General features: G+C 37.0%; 1 protein-coding gene across 14 annotated transcripts in view; it reads right to left on the reverse strand.

Annotated features, from left to right (window-relative positions):
- The window catches only part of myo9aa (myosin IXAa), a 169280-nt gene that overhangs the window by 142972 nt on the left and 1278 nt on the right, over positions 1-25030 (reverse strand). The window lies entirely within an intron of this gene.

Genomic DNA, 25030 nt, shown 5'->3' on the forward strand with positions numbered 1-25030 from the left:
ATGAAAAGCAGTTTAGCAGAAATCAAGATTTTGCCCAGAGATGCTGCTGGTGTCCTGAAAGTAATCCAGCAGATAAGACTTTATTTTCCACTGATGGAGCGATGGATAATGATCCAACCATCACATAAACATTCCTTGGTTGTTTTTTAAGGCCCACTGAAGGCACATCTTTGTATGATGATAAATTGACGTATTTCCACTGAAACGGGAAGCTAAGGCAGGACATATTGAATGGCTCCTCCCCCTTTTCAAATAGCCAATAGCGTTTAGTTTACCTCAGACTGCCAGTCGTATTTAACAGCACCATAGAAGCGAATCCGACCGCTGATGATACGTTGGATTCAATTCAGTTAATTCAGAGTTGTGAATTAATTCTAGCCATTTCATTCTTAACCAACGTAATAAAACTCGAGTGTTTGAGCAACTGAGCGATATGGGTTGGACTGGAGTGTGTGTTCAGTGACGTGTCAACGCTCGCTTTGGCCAGGTGGTATTTATCGCATAGGGGGCGGAGCTTTAGATTCTAGAGAGCATTTGATTGGACAGGAGATGTGATGAGAAGCTGAAGTCTGCGATGATGTCACAAAAACCTCTGACCCATATTAGAGACCAAGTTTTGAATGCTTATATCTCCGAAATGTGAATTTTGATATTATTTTGGAACACCAGCTTATTCATAACCTAAAGGCTAACAAATTCATACCAAAAGCTAAGAAACTTAAATTTTAATATTAGGGGGCTTTTAAGGTTCGATATTTTACCGGAAGGTTCACAAAATATCATATTTTGAATGTTTTAAAGAATGTTTACAATGCATTTTTGGTGCAATTGTGTAATTTCAGGAGCTCCATTCAATATGCAAGAAAAGAACGTTGAGCAATTTAGGATGGATAAATGATGGCGATTTTTACATCCCAGCATATTGTTGTGTGTGGGTGTGTAAAGCCACTCCATGTGGACGGGTGTCAGAGCCGTTGAAGAGGACGACAGTAATCCGAGTGTTTAAAGCACAGACAGACAATCCCTCCTCTCACTCTCTCCCGCTCGGACACAATATCCGTTGTTGGCTTGTGACATTTCACTCTAGAGACCTTATCTACAAAAGCCACTCTTCAGAGTGAGCCAGAAATACGCAGACCTGTTTAAAAAGAGAGAGATTCCCCTCGTTTCCTCTCACTGCCGCATCACAGCAGTTCGTCTGCATGCCGATCTCTTCTGTTTCCGGTCTCGTCCCTCCCTGTCCTTTACTTTCCCTCTCTCACTGGATATGAGGCCGCTGGACTGTAATTTCCTGAAATATCTTCAAAGATAAAATAGGACTACAACTATTCACAAACATGTACTGTCAAAACTATATACATCAGTGAAGTACGTCAATATACATACAGAGACACACTGAGACACTTATCAGGGTTTTTTCCTGCTTTTGACGGCCGCCAAAATAAATCCTTCCGGTTTCTCTCTTGAATCCAACAAGGAAGTGACTGAAACTGCAATTCATCGACTGGCCACTAGAGACAGGCTCTAAAAGAGAGTGTAAATAGTAATACCATAGACCCCAATGTTAAAATGCCCAACTTTACAGCAGAAAGAAAATGTTAACAGCCTGACAAAAAGTGGTTTTGGTCTATATAGCTGATTTTGCCCTTCATGACAACTGTGAGGGGGGTGAATTTTTTTTAACTCAATCATTTAAATTATATTAAGCCTTAAAGTTCTGCATAATTAAGGGCGTGGTCACTTGAGTGACAGGTGTAGCCGTTTATCTGCTGTCTGTTAGCGTCACGTCACCTTAGCTAATCCGCCTCATTGTCGGTTATCTTGAGTGACAAGATGGCAACGGCCGGCCCACTTTGGGCTTCAAAAATGCTCTTCAGAACATCACTGACGCTACGTCCATATTAGTTTACAGTCTATGGTGTTTGCGCAAGGGCTCTGTGCACAGCATCCATGGTTTCTTTTTACAATGTGTTGTATAGCTTTGAGCTTTCTAGCCAATCACAGATATATCTGTTAAGCGCATGAACCCAATGGCCAATCAGATGGGTTTAAGTTAGTCAGAATCCAGAGTTTTTGCTCAGCTCAGCATGCTCACAAAACCTTTTATTAGAACCAACAAAGTATAAACAATGTTAATAAGAGAGTCATTGCACAGCATAGAAAAAGATTCATTGATTAGCTATAATGGGAGTTTTCGCAAGTTCAGCTTTGTGTGCATTTTAATAGCGATGTGACGTTGAGGAAATGGTTAAAAAGAAGAATAAGTAGTGAGAGTGCAGAGAGAGACACTTGCCGCGTTTCCATTACCCTTCCCAAATTGAAAATATGCCCAACGGAAACACGTGAATTTTGCGAAAACTCCAATAAATCGCAAAAAAGTTATTGCGCTCGCATGGAGTGGATTTTCAGGCAATTCCAAAAAATAATATTTTGCAAAACTGCAATGGAAACAGTTTTTTTCGCATTAAAGGTCACCTTGCGTACGTAAAAGACGATAATTCTTTAAAAATTACGCTGTGTGTTTGGACAGAAGACGAGACAGAGTTCTTGATTAAACTCATAAAAGATTCTAAACAACAAAGAAATGCAACAATTGATCTAGAGCTTGGAGCAGAAATGAGGGAGAAACACCCAGAAACACCTCATATGTGCCGCTCTCAAGGATAAGGAGCTTTCTTTGCAATTAATACTTGAAAAACACGCCTACGGCTCCTTCCATTAAAAATAATAGCTAGAGCGGCGGCTGAGATGCACGTTAACCTACTAACATCCGTTGCCAGGATTGTTGAAATGACATATTGCGAGAGGAAAAAAAAGTACATTTTTGTCGCATAACATCGGTTAATGGAAATGCCATCATTTTTTTTTTTTTTTTTTACATTTAGAAAACATTGCAAAAGATTTGCGCAAATCTATAATGGAAACATGGCTATTGTAGGCTATGACAAAGCAAGGAGAACTCTACCGTTTGAATACAGAAATAAACGCATTATTTTCAGATTCCAACCATCACAACTCTGGATTGGCTGAAAACTCCACTTTTTAAAACTGGCTCTACATCAACTAGCATGGTACAAATGACATTATTTTTATTATTACATACATTCTAAACATTTGAGTCTTGCTCTTGAATGTTTACATTGACAAAGCTTAAATGAGTTTAGTTTTAAACACGGATAGTAACGTGTGCAGTTCAGGTCTCGCCTGCGCTCACACGCTATCAACTCCCGGGTGGTGATGGCGGCGTAAACGACTGGTCATGTTCGAGCATTTGGCACTCGCATTGAACAGAGTTTACAAAGAGTAACCGGTTTGTTCACATTTTTGGGATTATCGCGGTTGTAATATATTATTTGGGAAGCCAGCAAGTGAATTTATCATCCGTTTTACGTGTTGTTATTTTCAACAAATCAGATTGTGGATGCGTCATCAGTTTTGAGATCAACCGCGGTACAAGTGCGTCCCGAACCGTGGGTGGAGTACTACGGTACGGTTCGATTTCTCACCGAGAACCGGTACACCCCTAGCTTATACCTACTAAGATACCAAAAATATCTTGCATACTATGAAGGATGGGTAGAATGTGAATGTGGACACTTTACAGGACTGAGAGAAAAAGAAGTAGATGGTAAAGAGTAGGGGTGTCACAATATAGGCCTATCGCAATATAAAAAAGCAACAATATCTATTGTGTATAGCTCGTATATAAAAACTACCGTGCATGAAAAAATTTACGTTTACGGAGTTTTAATGTCAGTACTAAACTACTATAATGTATGATAATGTAATAATGCAATGGGGGAATATTTGTGGGTCCTGATAATGCCAAATTTCTGATGTTACCAGTGAAAGGAGGCCTACATTATTTTAAATATATCTAGTCAGTAAAAGAGTGCAAGCATACTAGTGTAAAATAATTCTGTACTTTCAGCTTAGGAATCATGTTTATTTTTATTCTGGTGTCTCTATTGTCCCGTACATTGGGTTTTAGCACAGAGTCCAGGCTTATTCATTTACACACACAATGTAATACCACATTTTATGTGTTAAATTTTTATCATATGTCTTGGAGTATCGCATCGTGAGTTCAGTATCGTGATATGTATTGAACCGTGGCATGAGGGTATCGTTACACCCCTAGTAAAGAGGGTTGGGAGGATTTCTAGAATCTGACTCCCTGACAAACTACTGAATGACTGGAGACAGTCTCCCATTTCACAGAAACACATGAGGAATGACGTCAGTCCCCATCCCAGCACAGACTAAACCTCTGGATTTGCAAAGCAAATGCATCACAGCTCTTGGGTATTCTCAGACCGTTACGAACCACTATGAAAAGCATCTGGATATACCCGACCCTTCTGTTCTCCCAGGATTAAAGCCATTGGAAAACCGTTCAATCCTCAGACAACAAGACGGGGAATTTCCATGCGTTATATAACAAGCAGGTTGATTCTGTCACTTGACTACATTGTGTAGGATAACTGAAGCCAAAATGAAACGTTTAAACCGTTTCATTATAGTCAGGAAGACAACAGTGAAATATTTATGTTAGAACTGGAAGCAAAAGAGACACGAGAACTTCAACAAATCAGACTGGCTGACCCCACAAAACTCAGTTCAAGCTCGTATCAGCCTGAAGGAAACATGCAAGCATATGAGCCAAAAACTGTAGAGAAACAGCATGTCCTTCAGTTTGTGTCAACATTTGGACACAATGCTATCAACATTGTCTTAAAAAAAAAAGAATACTTTATTAGGAAAAGGAAAGCATTTAAAGTTGGAGCTGTTAGACTGCCAGTTTTGCGTTACAAAGCTGTTTGAAAGTAGTGAGTGAAGCAAAACATTATTTTCTTTAATTTTCACCAGAATACAGAACTATTTGTTTTGTTTTTTTTCAGATTAGTTGCTTTTCTATTTATTAGACACACAAACTGAAATTGTCTGATTTTCCCTTTAACAGTCACATGATAAATGCAAGTGAACAAAAGGATTAAACAAAACTAGACTCCCATTATATTGTTGGAAGCAGAACAAAGGTATACATGTGAGGGTTCCTTTTTTTTATTGTTGTTGTTGACAGGCATAGTGGTATCATTCTTGAGGAGACATTCTTTGTGAGAAAAATAATGTAAAAGCTTCTGCAAAATGTAACGCATGTAGCTTTGTGTAACACATAGAGATGCTCCGATCAGCATTTTTGGGGCCGATCACCGATTACCAAAATCATGATCTGCCGATTGCCGATCACTGCCGATCACAGAATGGCAGGGGAATGGGAAATGTGTTTATTTAATTGTATTTTGAAAATGAGATGTCTTAAGGCTACTGTAGGCCAGCTTTCCCAAATAAGGCAGAGTAACATTAAATAATTCCAAACAAAGAGGGGTCAGGGAGACCAACACACATCAGATCAGCCTAATGGGAGAAGATCAAGTTACACTTAGACATATTTGGAAATTGTAGCCTCTTAATACACCCACTACATTTACTAATTGGCAACAAAATGTACAACTTGTTACACCAAAACTGGCTACTGATGAAAGGACAAAACTATGGCAAGTTTTTTTCTGTTTTTATTATGAACGTCTGATGTAGTTGAGCAGAATGCTCTTTTATGAAGTTACTTCATTAAAGGACATATTTAATGAGATTATGCCTGAAAAGGTTTGGGATTTTTTATCATATGTTCATTAAAAATATATATATTGTATAAAATGACTTCTTGTTTTGCTTTGTTTTATTGTATTTATATGATATTTTTATTTTTATAATTGAATTTTTGCCATGAAAATAGCTTTGAATGCTGACATGGTATTAAATAAAATAATCTGAATCTGATGTAGTTGAGGAACCAACTACATCAGATCAAAAAAAATAAAATACCACCATCACTTTTGAAACATCTCGCAGCACGAATGTATCAATACAAATAAATAAAAACATCTCCAGGTTTGTTCATTAGTTAAATAAGAGGCGATCTAGCGCAGAAATGTTTTTTTTTTTTTATCAAGTGATCAAAGTGCTCGTTGCCGCAGCGATCAGTGGCGCAGATACCGCGTTCTGTTGTGGCTCGCGCGGTGCACGGCCTTCACTCGGACGCGCGCTTCAATCCGTTGGGAGACTCCCTATTCGTTCCGGTGAAGGAGAACTCATGTTGCCACTGCCAAGCTCCACTCTGCTGTTGTGTGCCCGTGCGCCACGCATGCAGGTGGGAAAAAGTTGCGCGAGTAATTTACGTCACGTGAACGGCTTTTTTGATCGGCGCTGTTGGGGTTCGCCGATCAATCTATTTTTAGCCAATATCAGCCGATCATGATCATCGTCCGATCAATCGGAGCATCCCTAGTAACACATGATACTTTTAAATGCAAATGTTCCCAAACACTGCTCTTTTCTGTTCAAACATTTTGTCAGGCAATACAGCAAGTATTTTTTTATATAGGCTAGGCTAAATTACAAAATACTTAGACCAATATGATTTCACTCAATGTGAAAGAAAAAAAAACAAGAAATTCAAAATGTCTTGTCATGGCATGTTTTGTCCTGGTCGTAGTTGTTTAGAAAAGGAAGGAGTTTAAAAGCATTGCTTTAAAGCAACACATCTATGTGACTACTGTAGTAGCCTATCATTTTCCATCCATTGTCCACTAAAATAATAATGTGATCTTAAAGAACAATTCGTCCACAAGGGTTTTACAAGCAAAATATCTAAACTTTGATCTGTCTATTCATCAATAAAATTCCCCCAGGGTGCACAAAGAGATGCAGAGTAATGCATCATTACTATCGATCAGGCTCTGAATCAGAAATGAGGATTGTGAGTAAACAATAAGTACGGTGCATTTAGACAGGCCAGTGATGAGGGTAATAGATAGTCAACTGTGGCGAGCAATCATGATGGCCTGACGCTACACTGTACAAAAACAAGTTGCTGCCTTAAATTTAAGTACAATCAACTTGGATGTTTAAGTCATTTCAACTTATATTAGATTAAACTGACTTAAATCTTGTATTAAGTTGAAAATTGCTTAACTTATTTTGATGAGTTAAAGCAACGTAAAAACATATGTTATCATAACTCATTGATCATATAATTTGTGTATTAGTGCAGTCATCTTCATTCGAGCTACACAAGACGACTGTGAATCAGAAACATACAGGGTGGTCTGGAGAGTCTTTGCAATGATAATTTGTGGAAAACTTCACCAAGGAGTGAATGAGTCATATCACCGAGCTATAAATCTTGGTCTGACCTCTCGTACAGGAGAAATGAACATCATGAGTTCATTAAGGAAACTCCTACTTACACTATTACTCAAACATGCATCAATGTTTCTAATCGAATCTACAGACTATGCCTAGAGAAAAAAAAAATCAAATCAAATCACATTTTCAATACTTTATCGGGCAATTCACTGTTCACGTGCTTTGCTTGATCTGAGGAATAGCCTATAACTCATGCTTGAGTTTTCAGAAAACATTATTTTTCCCATATGCTCCATTGTTGCAGCTCTTCTCTTTCCAGTCTGTCAGTAACGCTCTGTTTAGTTCCTGTCTCTATGAAGCCCCTCCTTCTGAAAAACACACTGTGCTCTGATTGGTTGGCTGGACCGGTGTGTTGTGATTGGTCAAGCGCTTTGAGCATGTTTGGGAAAAGTCACACCCATTACCATAACCACCAGTTTTAACACACTACTTACTAACTCAACAAGGCCCCGCCCCTTTAATTTACATATGCCTCGGTTGCAATTATTTTAAATGAGGAAAATTGTGACGTGTTCGTTCCCGGAAGAAAACTCAAGATGTCACAATATCAACATTGACCGTCACAAATAGATTTCAGTGCTTCCCATTCATTAAGTAGACTGTGGCAGCCCGAAAATATTAAAATTTTTGAACTTCTTATAATAACATAAAAGGTCTTTAATGTTGTGTTTTGCAGTATTATTGTCAAACAAACTAAAATCAAGACCAATAAGGCTTTGTGTCCTAATCAAAAGATGTCTGTTCGCACTGCGCTCATGTGATCAGCTTTGTGCCTCAGTTCACAGTGAATGAATGCAGTGAACTCTGTGTGCTAGTTTAGCGAAAATTTGGGGATGCAGTTACGCATTATTTTCACATCTGCATAGTTGAAGATTACAGCATTTCACTAGATTCACTAGATAGATGAGACATATTTGTAAATAAAAAAAAAAAACACGATTGCAGTTTCCATCAAAATAAAAGCGCTTATGATTATCTCTTTCAAGTATAGAAATTACGACAAAACTAATTGGTTTAATTTATTTTTCAATGCATTTGTTTTAAAATATATGGCTATTACTAAAATTATCATTCTTTTTTTATTAGTAGTATTACAACTTACAACTAAAAAAAGGTTTGAGTCCACTTTAAAGTTCAGGTACAAGTCAATGCACTGACTTTTTTGTGTGATCAATTTGCACACTGAATATGGGTTGGAGCTCTTAGTTATTTTGAACTCTTAAAGTGCACCAGATAGCTGAATTTAACTTAAAAATGTACAAAGATTTTCTTAAGGGGGAGCATGCCGTGGGACCGAGATCCACCCACCACAGTTTCACAAAATCCTGCGGGAAACCCTGCCGTGGGTCACACATTACACAACATTTCAATAGAATGAAACGCCGACAACTCTATCTGGTCAACCAACTATGTTTCACAACAAAACACATGCGAGAACTTACAGGATACAGGAAATTATGTAAGATCAGGCATGAGGTAGGAGTTGTTCTCCTGTTCTTGTTAAAATAATGCATGCAAGAAACTTGTGATCAAAGTTGTCTGTAGGGGCTTTCGCACCGGAGGAACCTTTTCACAGTTCCTAGAACTATTGGAGGAAGTACCCGGATTTTGGCGCGTTCGCACCGCAGGAACTAGGAACTATTTTAGTTCGACGAACTCTTCCGGTATAAAAAATATACTCTTCTGATAAAAAACCTGGACATATCGATGACCCGGCCACCGCTTTGCTCACAAGTGAAAATGTCCATTAGACATTAGACCCAGAAGACAAAATTGGCCTTTGTGAGGTAAGATTGTGCATAGTCGTGAATATTAGATATTAGAACTTATCTTACTTAACTTAAAGCTTACCTGATTGCTGAGATACTGGTGCTTGCTTCCTCTTTGGTAAAGAAATAAGTAGAGGGATGACATTAGATTTGCATTTGCATAGTAGGTCGCCTGGTGTTGGCTTTATCCATGTGGAGTAATTGTTATTTTTCATCCGGTCATTATTAAAGTATGTCGAATGTTTCGTTTTCTTTTTACTGGCATGTCAGTCTTTGTGAACACACTGTCATCTTCGTCCTCCGTCTCGCCACCCAAGTTAACGCTAACGAACAACGTTGACGTACAATCTTCTTCACTGCTTCTCTAATTGCCACCTGTAGTAACTGGCCAGCTGCCAAGACAGACGCGCTAGCTGACGTAGCCTACGTCACGGCACACGTCCCAGAGCCGATGATAACGCATTCTACACACAAGAGACACCGACCAGTCTATTTCAAGTGTAGAGAAAATACTCAATTGAACATACATATTCACGTAGCCTTTCGAAAACCGGGACATTCAGTGTCCCGGGAGAGTGGATAAATTTCACCAGCACCAGTCATTAATAAAAAGGCAGATTATAGCCTATATAATTTACTCCATAAACTATCTCTACGAACATGGAAAACAGTGATAGATGGGCCTCTCAACCTTTACGCTGAGGAGAGAATCCAACACAACTTTGAGGGGACCAAGAGAGATATGATTATGCAGGCTATTTCTGCTCAGCTAGCGACACTGTACGTCAACCACACGGCATAAGCTACTAGCTTTTCATTACTGTCTACTTTATATGTATTATAGTTCTATCTAATAACATATTAGACAGATCGTAAAAATCGGAGACTGCGAGCACTGTTTGCTGAGGCTCTGGCATTCTCAGAGCCGTCAAAATAAAAGTCACAATCAGAAAACGTTCCCAGGGGAAGCATTAGTTCTCGGGGAGCCATCCTGGTGGTTAGTTCCTAGAACTATCCGGTGCGAAATCCCCTTGTTTGCGCCAATTTGCAGCAGAAAGATGAAGGAGAGAATGGTTGCTTGCAGAAGCCATGCTTGCTGATGTTCTGTTGCAGCTCTCATTGGCTGTAGTTCGTCACTGATGTAATTTCCAGTCAAAACATGTTTCAGAACGAGTACCAATAAAGCCTCCAATTTTTAGCGTTTGTGAGCGATATCAACAAAACTGTCAGCAGGTGGAAATCGGCGCTAAAATCGTACAGCTTGTACCTGCCAATAATGTTGAAAATGAAAAAAAAAGTATAATAGGACCCCTTTAAAGATACTCCGTGAAAATGTGTAAATTGTCAGAAATGTCTGGAAAGACTATATAATCTCCATGGACACTTTAGAGTATGGCTGTGAAACAATTAATCGCAACCAAAATAAAAGTTTGCGTTTACATAATATATTTGACCCTGGATCACAAAACCAGTCATAAATCGCACAGGAATATTTGTGGCAATAGCCAACCATACATTGTACGGGTCAAAATTATCGATTTTTTTATGCCAAAAATCATTAGGATATTAAGTAAAGATCATGTTCCATGAAGATATTTTGTAAATTTCCTACCATAAATATAAAACATTTATTTTTGTGAGTGATTGCAGCACAATCGTGTACATAAATGGACAACTTTAAACATTGATTTTCTCAATGTTTCGATTTTTTTGCACCCTCAGATTCCAGATTTTCAAATAGTTGCATCTCGGCCAAATATTGTAATATCCTACCAAACCATAAATCAATGGAAAGCTTATTTAGTCAATTTCAAAAAATGTACCCATGTGACTGGTTGTGTGGTCCAGGGTTACATGTGTGTGTGTACTGTGTATAATTATTTTGTGCAATAATAAATGCATGTATACATTTAAGAATTTTTATTTATTTATACAAGTTAAAAATAGTATACATGCAAATACTTAAATATATATACACATGCATGTATGTTTATTTATATAGACAAAATACTTAAACACCGTACACACACAAATTATGTGTAAACAAACTTTTATTTTGGATGCGATTAATCACAATTAATCGTTTCACAGCCCTGCTTTGGAGTGCCTTCAGGGACTTAATGACACAATGACCCTGCATCTGGCTATCTGACCCATGCCGTCACAAGTTGGAGCCGTTAGCCAATGGCAGTCCTGCATTCAGACATGTGATCGGTGCTGAGCGACACTCCAGTGTGTCTGCTGACCTCGGCACATGTGCTCAAGCTCACGTCATAGTCTTTAATGTAATTAAAGAGACAGACCCCTCTGACAGCACACAAAGCCTTTCTGGAGCTGCAGTTGTGCTTTATTTACCCAGCGTCCCATGCTATAACACAATCATGCATGAGTAACACTAGATGCTGACAGGAGCGTTCAGTGTTGACATCGACTGCAACGCAAGGCTTTATGCATGTTTCCTGGATCCTCTGGGTTTTGTTATAGATGGTTAGAAGAACGTAATATTTCAGCAGGAGAGCCTAGGGCCACATGTTCTGCATTTTCAGTCCAGTGTTGACCCAAGCATATTTAAAAATGCATAGATCTTGACTTTATCTTATACAGCTTTACCTCAGCACAACAACTGCTGATGAAGACCGCCAACAAAATCGGTAGTTTTAGCATGCTAATGAAAGGCCAAGAAAGCTCAAGGAACTGGCAATAGAGCTTCTCATAGTAGCTTTACTGGTGCTTATCAAGCTAAAAGGCATAAAAATTGACTAACATTCATAAACGCACACATCAATTATGATAAACGGAAGATCAAGCATGCTTGCTTGATGTGGGAGAACCAATAGGGTTCGTTTTCGTGTTACGCAGCACAGTTGAGCTTCAGCAAGAACCAATGAGGTTTGTTATTTGCAAGTGAGGTTGAGCTTCTGTTTATGTTCACTGATCAATGATTTTATTTGAATAACAGCCTGAATTCAATCAGTTCATCATATAAAGCGATCGCGTTTGAACTTGAACTAAACCGCTCAATTCATATGGATTCGTTTTATGCTCTTTGTGAACTTTGTGAAGCATCAAAGTGGTAGTTGCATAGCTGTCAATGCAGATCTCAGATTTCAATCTTCATTTGTGTTTTCATGATGAATGAAACTGGTTTGGAGCGACATGAGGGTGAGTAAATGATGACAGCACTATTGGGTGAACTAAACCTTTAAGAATAATGACCAAGAGAGACTCAGTGAGAATGAAATCAGTGAGCGAGTACAGAAAGGTGGAGGCTTGGCATTTAAGCAACCATGGCAATGGCACTTTTCCTGTCCTCTCTATGGCGCCCGTTCCCGGGACAAAGACCCCAACATGGGCGGCACAGGAAGAGTGACTCAGATCCAAAACCAAAACATGACATTATTGTGCTCATATTGACTTTAATGAGCATGCCACACCTTTAACACACTACGCTTTTTCGTGAACCGAATGAAAACAGATGCAGTAAACCGCCTTCCCTAAAGTCATAATTAGCTCCCACCTTCATCAAAGTTATTCCAGCAAGATTCTGATAGGAAACAAAACAGGGAAACAACACATTTGACTTTGCACTTTTGCAACAAGAGCAATAATTATATAGTATAGAATATTGTTGAAAAGCTATTTTTACAACTGAGGAGTGATACAAAATATTGACAGCCAGTCAAAATCCATCCTGCTAAATTCTAAATTCATAAAAGGCACATTCACACCAAGAGCAATAATTATAACGGCAAAGATATAGTTCTAAAAATCTTACTAAATGTAAAAGAATAGAAACCATAACGGCAGAGAGAAACAATTGTTGGGAAACAGTTTTTTCCAGCTGATGAGTGATACAAATATTGACAGCCAATCAAAATCCATCCTGCTAAATTCAAAATTCATAAAGCCTAAATTTTATATTTTATCGTATAAAGCGATCGTGTCTCTTTAGAAAATATATATTTCTTTTACAATCTCTTTATGAACTTTTTGAAGCGTCAAAGTGGTAGTTGCGTATACTGTCAATGGAGGTGAAGAAATCTCTCAGATTTCATCAAAAATATCTTCATTTGTGTTCAGAAGACGAACATAAGTCTTAGGTGTTTGGAACAACATGAGGGTGAGTAATTAATGACAAAATTTTCATTTTTGAGTGAACTAACCTTTTGATAATCCAGAAAGTAATCATAGTCTGTGTAAAAAAAAATTCATTATGCAGGATAGCCCCGCCCACAATGAAATCTCATTGGTTGAAAATCTCACATCAAACACCTCCTGAATAGCTGTGAGTATTTTTTGCATACTCGTACACGGTTAAGACACGTTGCGAGTTGAATGAGGATTACAGGGAGATAAAGAGATGTTTTGAGGCTGGATATATCAGTAACAAGGATTATGCACACACCATTTCCCCTTTAGAAAGCTCTACTTCAGGACGAACAGCGAGACGGAGCAGAACGAGGCCTGAGGACACAAGAAGCTGTCTCACATCGTCTGCCAGATGAACGAACAAACACACACCAGATAGCTGGACTTCACTGATATTATTAACCCCCGAAGGAACAAATACAATCACACACATTCAGAGGGGTATCCCATGAAGTGCATGCTAATTCAGTCCATTAAAATTGCTTGTTTGTTTGTTTTAAATGGTCATGAATTGCATTTTAAATTTTTTAGGTGCATTTATAATGATTGTAGGATTTTTACATAAATAAATAAAAAATGCCATGATTTAATAAATAAAGGGTTATTTTCTACACCAATTATTGGCCTCTGATTTAAACACTCCATTTAAGAGGAGTGTGTCTCCTTTAAGACTTCACTGTTTGGTAACATCTTTGCACACAAAATAAATATTACTATCTCCTGTTTTCAGTTGATGAATGAACAAAACTTTGTATTGTGCCTCCCATCCAATAAAGCTCAGTGCTTTGTTACTTTTGATATGAAACAAAGTCTCAGCTTTTAAATTCTGTAAATTTTATTACGAAATTCAAACAATAAATAGACCGTTCAAGCGAAGTGAAGTATAGCGATCATCTCTACAGCTTTACTAGTTACAGCACAAAATGAACATGAATTACATCAGACTGTACATTTACATTTATTCATTTAGCAGACGCTTTTATCCAAAGCGAATAACAAATGAGAACAATAGAAGCAGTTAAACTAACAATAGGCAAGTGCTATGACCCTTCCCAGTTTAATCTAAAATGTTATAAAGATTATAGAAACAGAATAGGTACGTTTAAAGATACAGTACAACTTACCGAAATCTGTATCAATTCACGTGTAATCGCTCAATCAGTGTTTCAACTCCGGAGAGACGTCAAACAACGTCTTAGAAAAGCAATTCAATGTCCAAAAACTAAGAAATATGAACTTGGAGAGGAGCATTTTACGCACTATATTGCATATTCACTGTATTTTTACTTCTTCAATATTCTTTAAATGTGTTTGAATAAATCCTTCATGTTTTTATGAAAGCCACAGGTTGAATATTTATATTTAAAAAACGAGTAGAAACAATTGTCATTAAAAAAATATTATTATAAGTTGAACCACAAATCCGTTAATTTTAACCTTTAATATTATAGTGATGTATCAACTGGGGTTCCCTGTATAGTTTACAGCATTAGTTAAGAGAAAAGTTAATTCTGGACCCTCCTCACACAAGTAATGGTCCAAGAGTTATTTAAAGGTGCAATATAAGATGTAACAATGGTTAAACTACACTAAATGAACACATTGTTGCTCCAATTTCACGTCAGTCATGATGATAAGGCCGATAATTTCCTGTTTCCATTGAAGCCAAACTATACAAATGAAAAAAGAGAATCCAAACAAAGGCCTAAAAGAAACAGAAACATTAAATGAGCTTCAGTTACGGTTTGACGCGTTTCAAATCTGGACTGTGTCCCAATTCTCATAATCCTACTACACACTAAAACTATGGACTTTACTGGTTAAATTACCTTTTATGAATGTGGAAAATAGCCTACACCAGTATTAGGAAACTACCTGATAGTTATAGGCTGGGTCTTTTTTTTATTCGTTGACGTTTGATAACTGCAGAAATCTCATGCAAGTTACAAGTTGATGGAGGTGATGGATTATTGTCCAGTTAGGGTATATTTATGTCTTTAATTAAAAACTATGGCCCATGTGATTTTGTTTTATTTTATTTTTTTACAAGTGCATGGATAAATAATTTGTAATAATCACTGCAACATTCCGTAGAAAGATAAGAATCAATTTTCTCCTTTTTGATTTTTTGAGGGCCGACATTTCTGTATTTAAAATTCTTTTTTTTTATTGATTTCGTGTAATATTCAAATTTTCTGAGATTTTGAATTTGGGTTTTTCATAAGCTGTAAGCTATAATAATCAAAATTAAACTTTTGCGCAATATTCTAATTTTTCAAGTTTCACCTGTGTGTATATATATATATATATATATATATATATATATATAGCCTACACGCTTCAATTGTAGTCTTTTAAAAAGGCATCTGAATTAATAAACTAAGTGCATGTAGCATTGTCAAAAATATAGATTTTTCGATATACATATCAATGCTGAAATATCTGAAACACTTCCCATATTAACTTCCCACAGAATAGATACATACTCAACAAACTCGCCTCTCCTCACTCACTGCTTTCTTTAGCTCCGGATGAATATTGTTGGTGTTACAGGGCTTGAATTCCAGCAAGGAATTGCATTATTGCACATGATTTGACTCATGTTGTGCTCAAACACCCAAAGTGTGCGCACATAAAGCTGCCTCTCAGGAATAAATTGAGTTCTTTTTGCTGCTTATTGCGCTTAGACGGTCAAATACACACAAAATAATTGTAAAACTGGCGGTCTGGGTGAGTATTCACAAACACATTCAGTTATGTTTGTAAACAGTTGAGAAAGAAAACGCTTGTATAACAGTATAGAGAGCCTAAGCCCCTCTCCTCCGCTTCCGGCTCATGGGACCTTATTTTGGAAAAAATTTGTATGGTAGTCAATGGCGAGAGACAACTAATCTTTTTATTCTGTCTGAACTGTGCCCTGAATTACACATATGATGTTTGTCAATTTAAAAGATAATTATGAAAGTCAAGAAAGTCGCAGTTTGTCATGAAACAGAAGAGTAACATTTAGTTTTATGTGAAAATCACTCAATGAACTACATCTCTCGTCTCGCACTATGTACGTCACCAAGCTCGTGTGTGTGCAGTCTGGTACAAAACACACAGGCATGAAGGCGTAATGTCACGATTATAAAGTTAGACTATAGAAAAAATAACATGACGTGTAAAGCAGTAAACCAGATTATTCCTTGTGACATTAGAAAAAAAATGGTATGAGAACGTAACCTACAGCTAAATTAAAGTTATCTTACATATTTTCTAAACATTTTTATTTAGTTTTGTGAACCTTTTTATAAAACATGGCCATTAATTTTTATTTAAAGGGCTTATGTCTGCTTTGTTGGCTCATTTTGTTAATGTAAGCAAATAATTTAGACGCAAGAACTGGGTGTAAAAAATAATAAAATAAAAATAATTGCCTTCTGCATTTTTGTTTTGCTTTTCCCTCCATTGTACCGAACTCGTACCGAACCGTGATGTCTGAACCGAACCGTAACTTCTGTGTACCGTTCCACCCCCTAGTTTCTGACATGTGGCCGGTCAAACATTGGAAGAGAGTTTTGATATATTGTGCAGCCCTAGTCCTGCTCAATGTCTATCGAAATATCGCAATTTATGTACATATATCGCGATATGCATAACGCAACGGCGAGCAATAACTGGGGTCATGAACAAAAGACAGAGAAAATCACTCACTGCTCTTGGCTGAATAACTTTTGTAGCTTTAAGGCGAGACACGGCAGGCAAAAACATTGTTTTGTTTTTTCACTGGTCAATTTTGAGATTTTGGGATGTTTGTCTTCAATAACATGTCTTCTTTCAGACTTGTGGTGAAAAAAAGTCAGAAATATACATTTAGGTCTTTGTTTTACTACACTTTGTCTGTTTGCGTCTGTAGATTTCTCATAAATTCAACAAAAGTTGGCGTGTTAAATCCTCGCACTGCTCCGCGATCGCTGTCTGCACCCCGTCATCACACACACCGTTAGAAATCCCTCTCTCTCCTGTACAATGCTGTCGGATCCAAATATGGTCATTTTCTTTTTATCAGCAACCAATCGTGAAAGTAAAAGTGGGGATTTAACTCTAAAAGCGCGATCTCATTTTACAATATAAATCTGTAAAGCCCGTTTCTCAAAATGACCTTTCTCTCATACTCCAAGTCCGAAATCTCCATTTCAGTAACACCTATACACACACCAGACCTTCCAGTCTTGTACCTAGTTATATTATGAAGACATTTACAGAGGGATTTGTAAATATATTATTCCTAGCCTAATTTATATAACATTTTATTACAAAAAACATGGCGAAAATCAATTTAAGGCTATTGACAGTATATTCTGATTTACAGGACAACAAAATATCCATAAATCCCTTAGTCATTTTTTCCTTTCTGATATGTGAACACAATGAAAAAAAATGTGAACCTGGCTTTATCCAATACTCAGATTTCGTTTTTTTTAAATATATGCAAATTAGCGCATATTTAATTAGATAATGCATAATTTGCATATTTAAGCTTGTAATACGTTTTTTCTCATCTTAATGTAGGTAATCAACTGGGAACTTCAACTTTTCATGGTGATATCTGCTAGTTAAAAATGTTACCCTATTCACCTGTAGTGTCTCGCGGCTCACCTTAATAAGAATCAGTATACAATATACATTTAATTCATAGAGTGAAAACTAAGCCGTGTTTTAATTTTACATTTGATTATTCAGTTTCTGTTGTTAAATGAACCTAATGTAGGCCTACCTGAAACCCTAAACCCAGTGGTTTACACTGATGTAAAAATAACACTTGTTCACTTTCAGAAGTTATAGGGATGTTTTCTTGTCACAAAAAGAATGTGAAACGCATATAATATCACTTTAAATATATTTTAAAGATAATTTAAGTTTATTCAACACACTTTAAGCATTATTGTATCGCATATCGCATTTTCCTTCAATACCGTGCAGCCCTAAGCAGGACTGGTGAAGACTGAGCCCTTAACTCAGATAGATCAGGTGCGGTCTCTTCTCACTGTGATAAGAGGGTCAGAGCTACTTTTCCCTTACGATCCTGTACTTTAGAGAAACGGCCCAGTTTTAGTGTCCCCTTTACTAGGGCCCCAGTCTACAAAAAGTGTCTTGTCAACACCTGTTCTGCTGCTGCACATTCATCAAGAGCAGACAGGCGCCTACTTACCTACTTAAGATGGCTTACTTTTACATCCAAACTATTTCAAAACATCACTATTGCTCATACTTAAGTTTAAGAAATGCTACAAACATGAATAATGCCTTATATCACAGTAAAATGGATGAAGAGAACAAGACCCAAGCCTATTTCCAAGACTCAAAGGATTCCCGAAAAATCACAAAGTTAAGAAATTTCTTGATATAAATGACAAGACATATGTCGCTCTCTCATATGTGCTAAATCATACCAAAAATGATGTAATTAGAAAAAGGTCCCTATTTGACTCAATTTCGAATTTAGCAAAAAAAGAAATGTCGCATCACACAGATTACTCAGGCACATCCCTAATAATAGTACCTAATATGTATTTTATGTAGCCTAGCTAGTGTTCATATTTTAAGCAGCCCAATAAGTTCATTAAACATCTTATCTTTTGGGATTTTGAGAAGTTGGAGGCTATCCTAACTCTAAGAGATTATTTACAATTAATTTTAGGAAGAATATTTTCAAGAATTTGAATTATTCTTAGGATTTGTCTTAACAATCTTAAACAAAAAAGTATTTTTAGTAACAGAGACGAATATCCTTAAGTTTTAAATTAGAAAATAACAGTTTAGAAAAAAAATATTCTTAAGAATATACCATCATCTCATGTGAATATACTTAAACTACTAAACAAAACTACTTCAGGTGGAAAACTTTTTATTAATACACCTGAAAGAAGTAAAGTCCAAATATCACCTAATTCTTTAATGTGAAGCATTAAGAAATCACTTATTGTACATCTAGAGTTTTAATCAATAACCAAGAAAATGGGTTATAATAAATAAAAGTTATCATACACTATATAAAGACTTTTATATTTAAAGGGTTAGTTTTCCCAAAATGTTTAAGTCTGTCATTATGACGTTTCCAAACCCGTACAACTTTCGTTCATCTTCGAAACAAAAAATCTGAGATGTCGGTGTCCCTCCACTGAAAGTCCAAACACCCAAAACTTCAAAAAAGTGTTCAAAAAGTTAAGAAAGAGGTAGAAAAAAGTAAAAGAAAGCCTTGAAATTAGGGATGCTCCGATTGATCGGACGCCGATCATGATCAGCCGATATTGGCCAAAAATAGATTGATCGGCGAACCCCAAAAGCGCCGATCAAAAAAGACGATCACGTGACGTAAATTACTCGCGCGACTTTTTCCCACCTGCATGTGTGGCGCACGGGCCCACAACAGCAGAGTGGAGCTTGGCAGTGGCAACATGAGTTCTCCTTCACCGGAACGAATAGGGAGTCTCCCAACGGATTGAAGCGCGCGTCCGAGTGAAGACCGTGCACCGCGCGAGCCACAACAGAACGCGGTATCTGCGCCACTGATCGCTGCGGCAACGAGCACTTTGATCACTTGATAAAAAAAAAAAAACATTTCAGTGCTAGATCGCCTCTTATTTAACTAATGAACAAAATGAATGCTCTGAGTTAACTGGAGATGTTTTTATTTATTTGTATTGGTACATTCGTGCCGCGAGATGTTTCAAAAGTGGTGGTGGTATTTTATTTTTTTTGATCTGACGTAGTTGGTTCCTCAACTACATCAGATTCAGATTATTTTATTTAATGCCATGTCAGCATTCAAATTTATTTTCATGGCAAAAAATCAATTATAAAAATACAAATATCATATAAATACAATAAAACAAAGCAAACCAAGAAGTCATTTTATACAATATATATTTTTACATTAACATATGATAAAAAATCCAAAACCTTTTCAGGCATAATCTCATTAAATATGTCCTTTAATGAAGTAACTTCATAAAAGAGCATTCTGCTCAACTACATCAGACGTTCATAATAATAACAGAAAAAAAACTTGCCATAGTTTTGTCCTTTTATCAGTAGCCAGTTTTGGTGTAACAAGTTGTACATTTTGTTGCCAATTAGTAAATGTAGTGGGTGTATTAAGAGGCTACAATTTCCAAATATGCCTAAGTGTAACTTGATCCCCTCCCATTAGGCTGATCTGATGTGTGTTGGTCTGCCTGACCCCTCTTTGTTTGGAATTATTTAATGTTACTCTGCCTTATTTGGGAAAGCTGGCCTACAGTAGCCTTAAGACATCTCATTTTCTAAATACAATTAAATAAACACATTTCTACAAATGGTGCAAACTCTGCTAGATTATAGATAAAAGACTCCCTTTCCCCTGCCATTCTGTGATCGGCAGTGATCGGCAGATCATGATTTTGGTGATCGGTAATCAGGGATCAGCCCCAAAAATGCTGATCGGAGCATCTCTACTTGAAATATTAACAGATTTAATTTAGGCTTTCATTCACATAAACATTGATCAACGCAGATAAAGCACAACAAATATGTTAAGCAAAAGCTCAAACATGCTTGTTTGACATATAAGAGCCAATGAGGTTCAACGGTGATCAAAAGCATAAAGCAAGTGTCTCTTCAGAAGACTAGAATTAAATTCATATTACTTTTACAATGTTTTTATGAACTTTTATGAGCATGAAAGCGAATGAACCTTCAGCGGAGGGATAGAAATCTCTCAGGTTTCATTAAAAACATTTTCATATGCATTTCAAATGATGAACGAAAGACTAATGCGTTTGGAACGACATGAGGGTGAACAAGATTACAGAACTTTCAATTTTGCGTGAATGTCACGATCTATGAGGAAAAACCATCATAAAAGCTTCATAAATAATGTTTTCAGTGAATGATTTTGCTGGGAGTTTATGGAGGCTTAAAAGTCATTTGAAATGTAAGTTCTGGAGTGTAACAACACATGGACCTGAATAACATCCAAATCCACTCCAAATATTTGACTGGATTGGACAAACATAACACCAAGCTTTGAATTTCAGATCATCTCAAAAACAAGACAAATTACAGCCCGTATGATACCTAAATCCCAGATGATTTATTGCTTGACGGTAATTTAGGACTGGCACATATGGTGGTCAATTTGGAAAGCCAATACACATATTTCTGAAGACAAAATGCACAAAGTAAGCAGAATAAGATGGCAAACGAATGAACATCTTTATACAAAAACTGGCTTGGCTGGTAACCGAACAATGACCTGTCAACGCGCATTAGCCTGGGTCTGAAATACAGAAGGGCTTCAGACAAATGGTAAAAGTAATAATTACTGTTGTTTCCAGTTATTTACAGCCGGGGAATAAGACCCATACTCCCTTTCAGCTGTCTGTCTGCTTACAGCTGCCTGAAATATGCAATTCAGCTAAATAACTTTACTGTATGAAGTACAGCTGACATATTCAAGAGAGAAACATTTAAGACATAAATGTGATACAAAACAGCTTATGCTTGGTTGGGTTAGATGCTGTAACGATTAAAATCCCCCTGTAGTCAATACTTGTATCCCTTAAAACTCATCTTTTAATCACCAATTTGACATATTTAAAGGTGCAGTGTGTGATTTTTAGAGGTATCTAGTGGTGAGGTTGAGAATTGCAAGCAACAGAAGTTACGGTGGCAGACAGGAAGTGATGTCGTCATCTGAGAGCGCAGAGAGTAGCCAGTTCAGCAATGAAGTTTCTTTACAAAAAAAATTAAGAAATTATGTTTACTTTATTATTCTGTAAAACGATATGTTATTGCGAATATTATTGTTACTTGTTCATCATTGTGCCAGTGTTTTATTCGCTGATTGATAGCGACGAAACGCATTTGTCCCTTTAGAGCCACTGTAGAAACATGTCGATGTACGGAGACCCGCGGTGTATGTAGACAGAAATGGCTCATTCCAAGGTAATAAAAACATCACGGTTTATTAAGTAAGCTCTTAATACAACACTGAAAGCATAGTTATGTATGTGATATTGCATTTCTGTCAAAAGATCCTCCTAAATATTACACAATGCACCTTTAAATGTGTTTTTTCCTTGGGAAAAAATCCTTCATGCCTGAAATATCTTGAATGTAACTCAACACCGTTGCCTCATTTAGTATACTGAGTTCTATGAATATGCAAATGAGTCCCGCCTCCACTCACTCGCTCAGCTCAGAGATCCACTCGTTGACGATCACACGTTGATCTGATTGGTTACAAGGTAGTTTGTGAGGTCAGAAACACCAACGATTTCAACCCGTGTTTTTGAGACTGTCTTTGGTTCACTGCAGTTTTAAGGAGAAAATACTCAGCAATGCTGTCGACTTATGAATTTACACATGGTTTGTCTTAAAGCATATTAAAAACACCACACCGACGTATAAACAACATTAAAAGCTGGATTTTCACCACAGGGGAAGTTCAAGGTTTAGTCAGATCATTGAACACGGTTTCTGTAGCATCAGGGCCTGTAGTATGGATTACCGCATCCCCTTCAAAGTCAAATCCAGGCAACTTGATGACCGTGAGTTTCACTACTTCCTATGGCAGTTTCCTCTTATTGTTGTGGTCCAAAAATGCTTCAGATTTCTCCTACAAGCTAGATTCATCATACAGAGTCATATACTACAGTACCCAATGATTTCCGGCAAGCGGAAAATGTGGGCGGATTGTAATCCAGTCATAATAAAAGGAATTGCAATATCCCGATGTAAACGGCGACGCACGGTTAGCGTCTGGACGCACGGACAACCTTAAGACGCAATATGCGTCATTTCCGATTCTTCTTCCTGTATCCAAGTTTCAGTTTCGTCCACTACACAAACTCAAGCGTGACGCTCGCTGTGTTTTCAGCGTCTGCCGTCTCACTATATCAGGACATAAACCTCAGTCCCTTCACCATTTAATTTAATAAAAAATATCATATTATATACAAAAAGAAACACAAAGGTGTTCACGACAACATGTCAAATAAAAGGTCTAACTTGAAGAGATTACAGAAATATATTACTATCATACATTAGGCTGTAATTCTCAAAGTAGTAATAATAATAAAATCAATAAAACTTGATTTATTTAAAAGAATATGGCGTTTCTTATATAATATAGCCTATAAAATATAACATGTTTCTTTTAATTTCAACAGCTAGCTAACCTTTGCTATGCAGTACTTTTCTAAAAGATAAAATAAATTGTTGCCTTTTCCTTTGATTACATGCAAGATATTAATTAAATTGGTAATGTTTTCTGCCTTCATTTGATTACCACAGTTTTTGATAAATTTTATTAAATCATAAATCCTGAAAAATTAAGACAACAGAAATGTATGGTTGGGGGAGGGGGGTGCATAGGTCCTTTTTTAATAAATTAATAAATTGTTAAAGTTTTAAGAATGAATTAAATGATTATTAAAATTGAATTAAAGCATAAAACGGAATAAGACATTTCATAGGGTTAACCTAAACTTTTAATAAATTATTGTTAAACACAAACAGTGTAAGCTTCATGCTTTCAATTAATTAGAGTGATTCACATCCGGTTTTTACCTTTCTCTCCAGGCTCTATGATGCAACTTCTATTTCTGCCATGTGTTAATATTTAATAACAAGGAATTTTAAACTTGTGATGTGATTTGGTTTCAAACTGAAATCCTCTCTACAAAGAGATCTTATGGATTTGAACAAAAAGTCTCTATAGTACCATGCATGTTTTTTCTGGTTGTTTAACATAAAATGACAGCAATGGTAGGCTATATGCTTAAAATAAGTGTCATGTTAATCCATGAATACAATAATTCAGGACTATGATTTCACCGCTGGCACAGTGCTTTCTTGTAAGTGCATGCATTTAGAACAGTAACTTATGATTCTGGTTCAAAAGCATGCATGAAGACCACACTAATATCTGGGGTGTCGTATACAAGGCCAGTTGTCAGAGTAAAGTCATGTCTTGGCACAATCTCGAACAGCTGAGACAAACGCTTCACATTCCTCACATCACCTGTGCTGGGAAACAAACCTGTCACCAACAAGAGGACATGTTCCTCAGTAACTCCAAAATACACAGACAACACAAAATCAAACATGATAAAATGTGAAGTGATCCCAAAACGCATTTGGACATGCATTGCATTATCAAACCAAGTGGTATTTATTTTTGAAGAGCATGCAAAACAAGTGTTTGTTAGGTTTTAAATGATAAACAACAGATATATTGATGTTTAAACGCCCACTGAAGTTCCTTGAAACGCACAGCATTCAATGTGTTGATGTAATTTCCAATGAAACAGGGAAAGGGGCGGGGCATATTAAACAGCCCCGCCCCTTTTTAAAATAGCCAATAGCGTTTCGTTTATATCACAGCTTGGCCAGAGCCGTTGAGCTCGATAAAGCCACAGTTTTCTCCAAATCTCTAACCGTTTCTCCTCATACACTCATCCATATCGCTATTATATTTAAAATACAGCATTCTGTGCAGAATTCAATTGGGTCAATATGTTTTCTGTCTGCAGCTGTGTATCGTGTATGTGGACCGAAGCAGCAGCGGTTCGCATGAAACCAGACTTCATTCGCTCCAATGGAAAGCATGTTCACACTGTCTCAATCATTCACTATCCCCTTTATAGTGCACTATGTGCCATTCACCATGTGGAAAACAATAAATGTGTGAAAAGTGACCGATTTCAGCTACGTTAAAAAACTATGTTTATAATGCAGGGGGCGGAGCTTCAGACTCCAGAGAACATTTGATTGGACAGAATATCTGATGAGAAGTTCAAGTGCAGAGTGATGTC

This window comes from Siphateles boraxobius, unplaced genomic scaffold, assembly GCF_051911475.1.
Source record: "Siphateles boraxobius isolate OS27281-9 unplaced genomic scaffold, OSU_SipBor_1 48, whole genome shotgun sequence".
Taxonomy (NCBI): domain Eukaryota; kingdom Metazoa; phylum Chordata; class Actinopteri; order Cypriniformes; family Leuciscidae; genus Siphateles; species Siphateles boraxobius.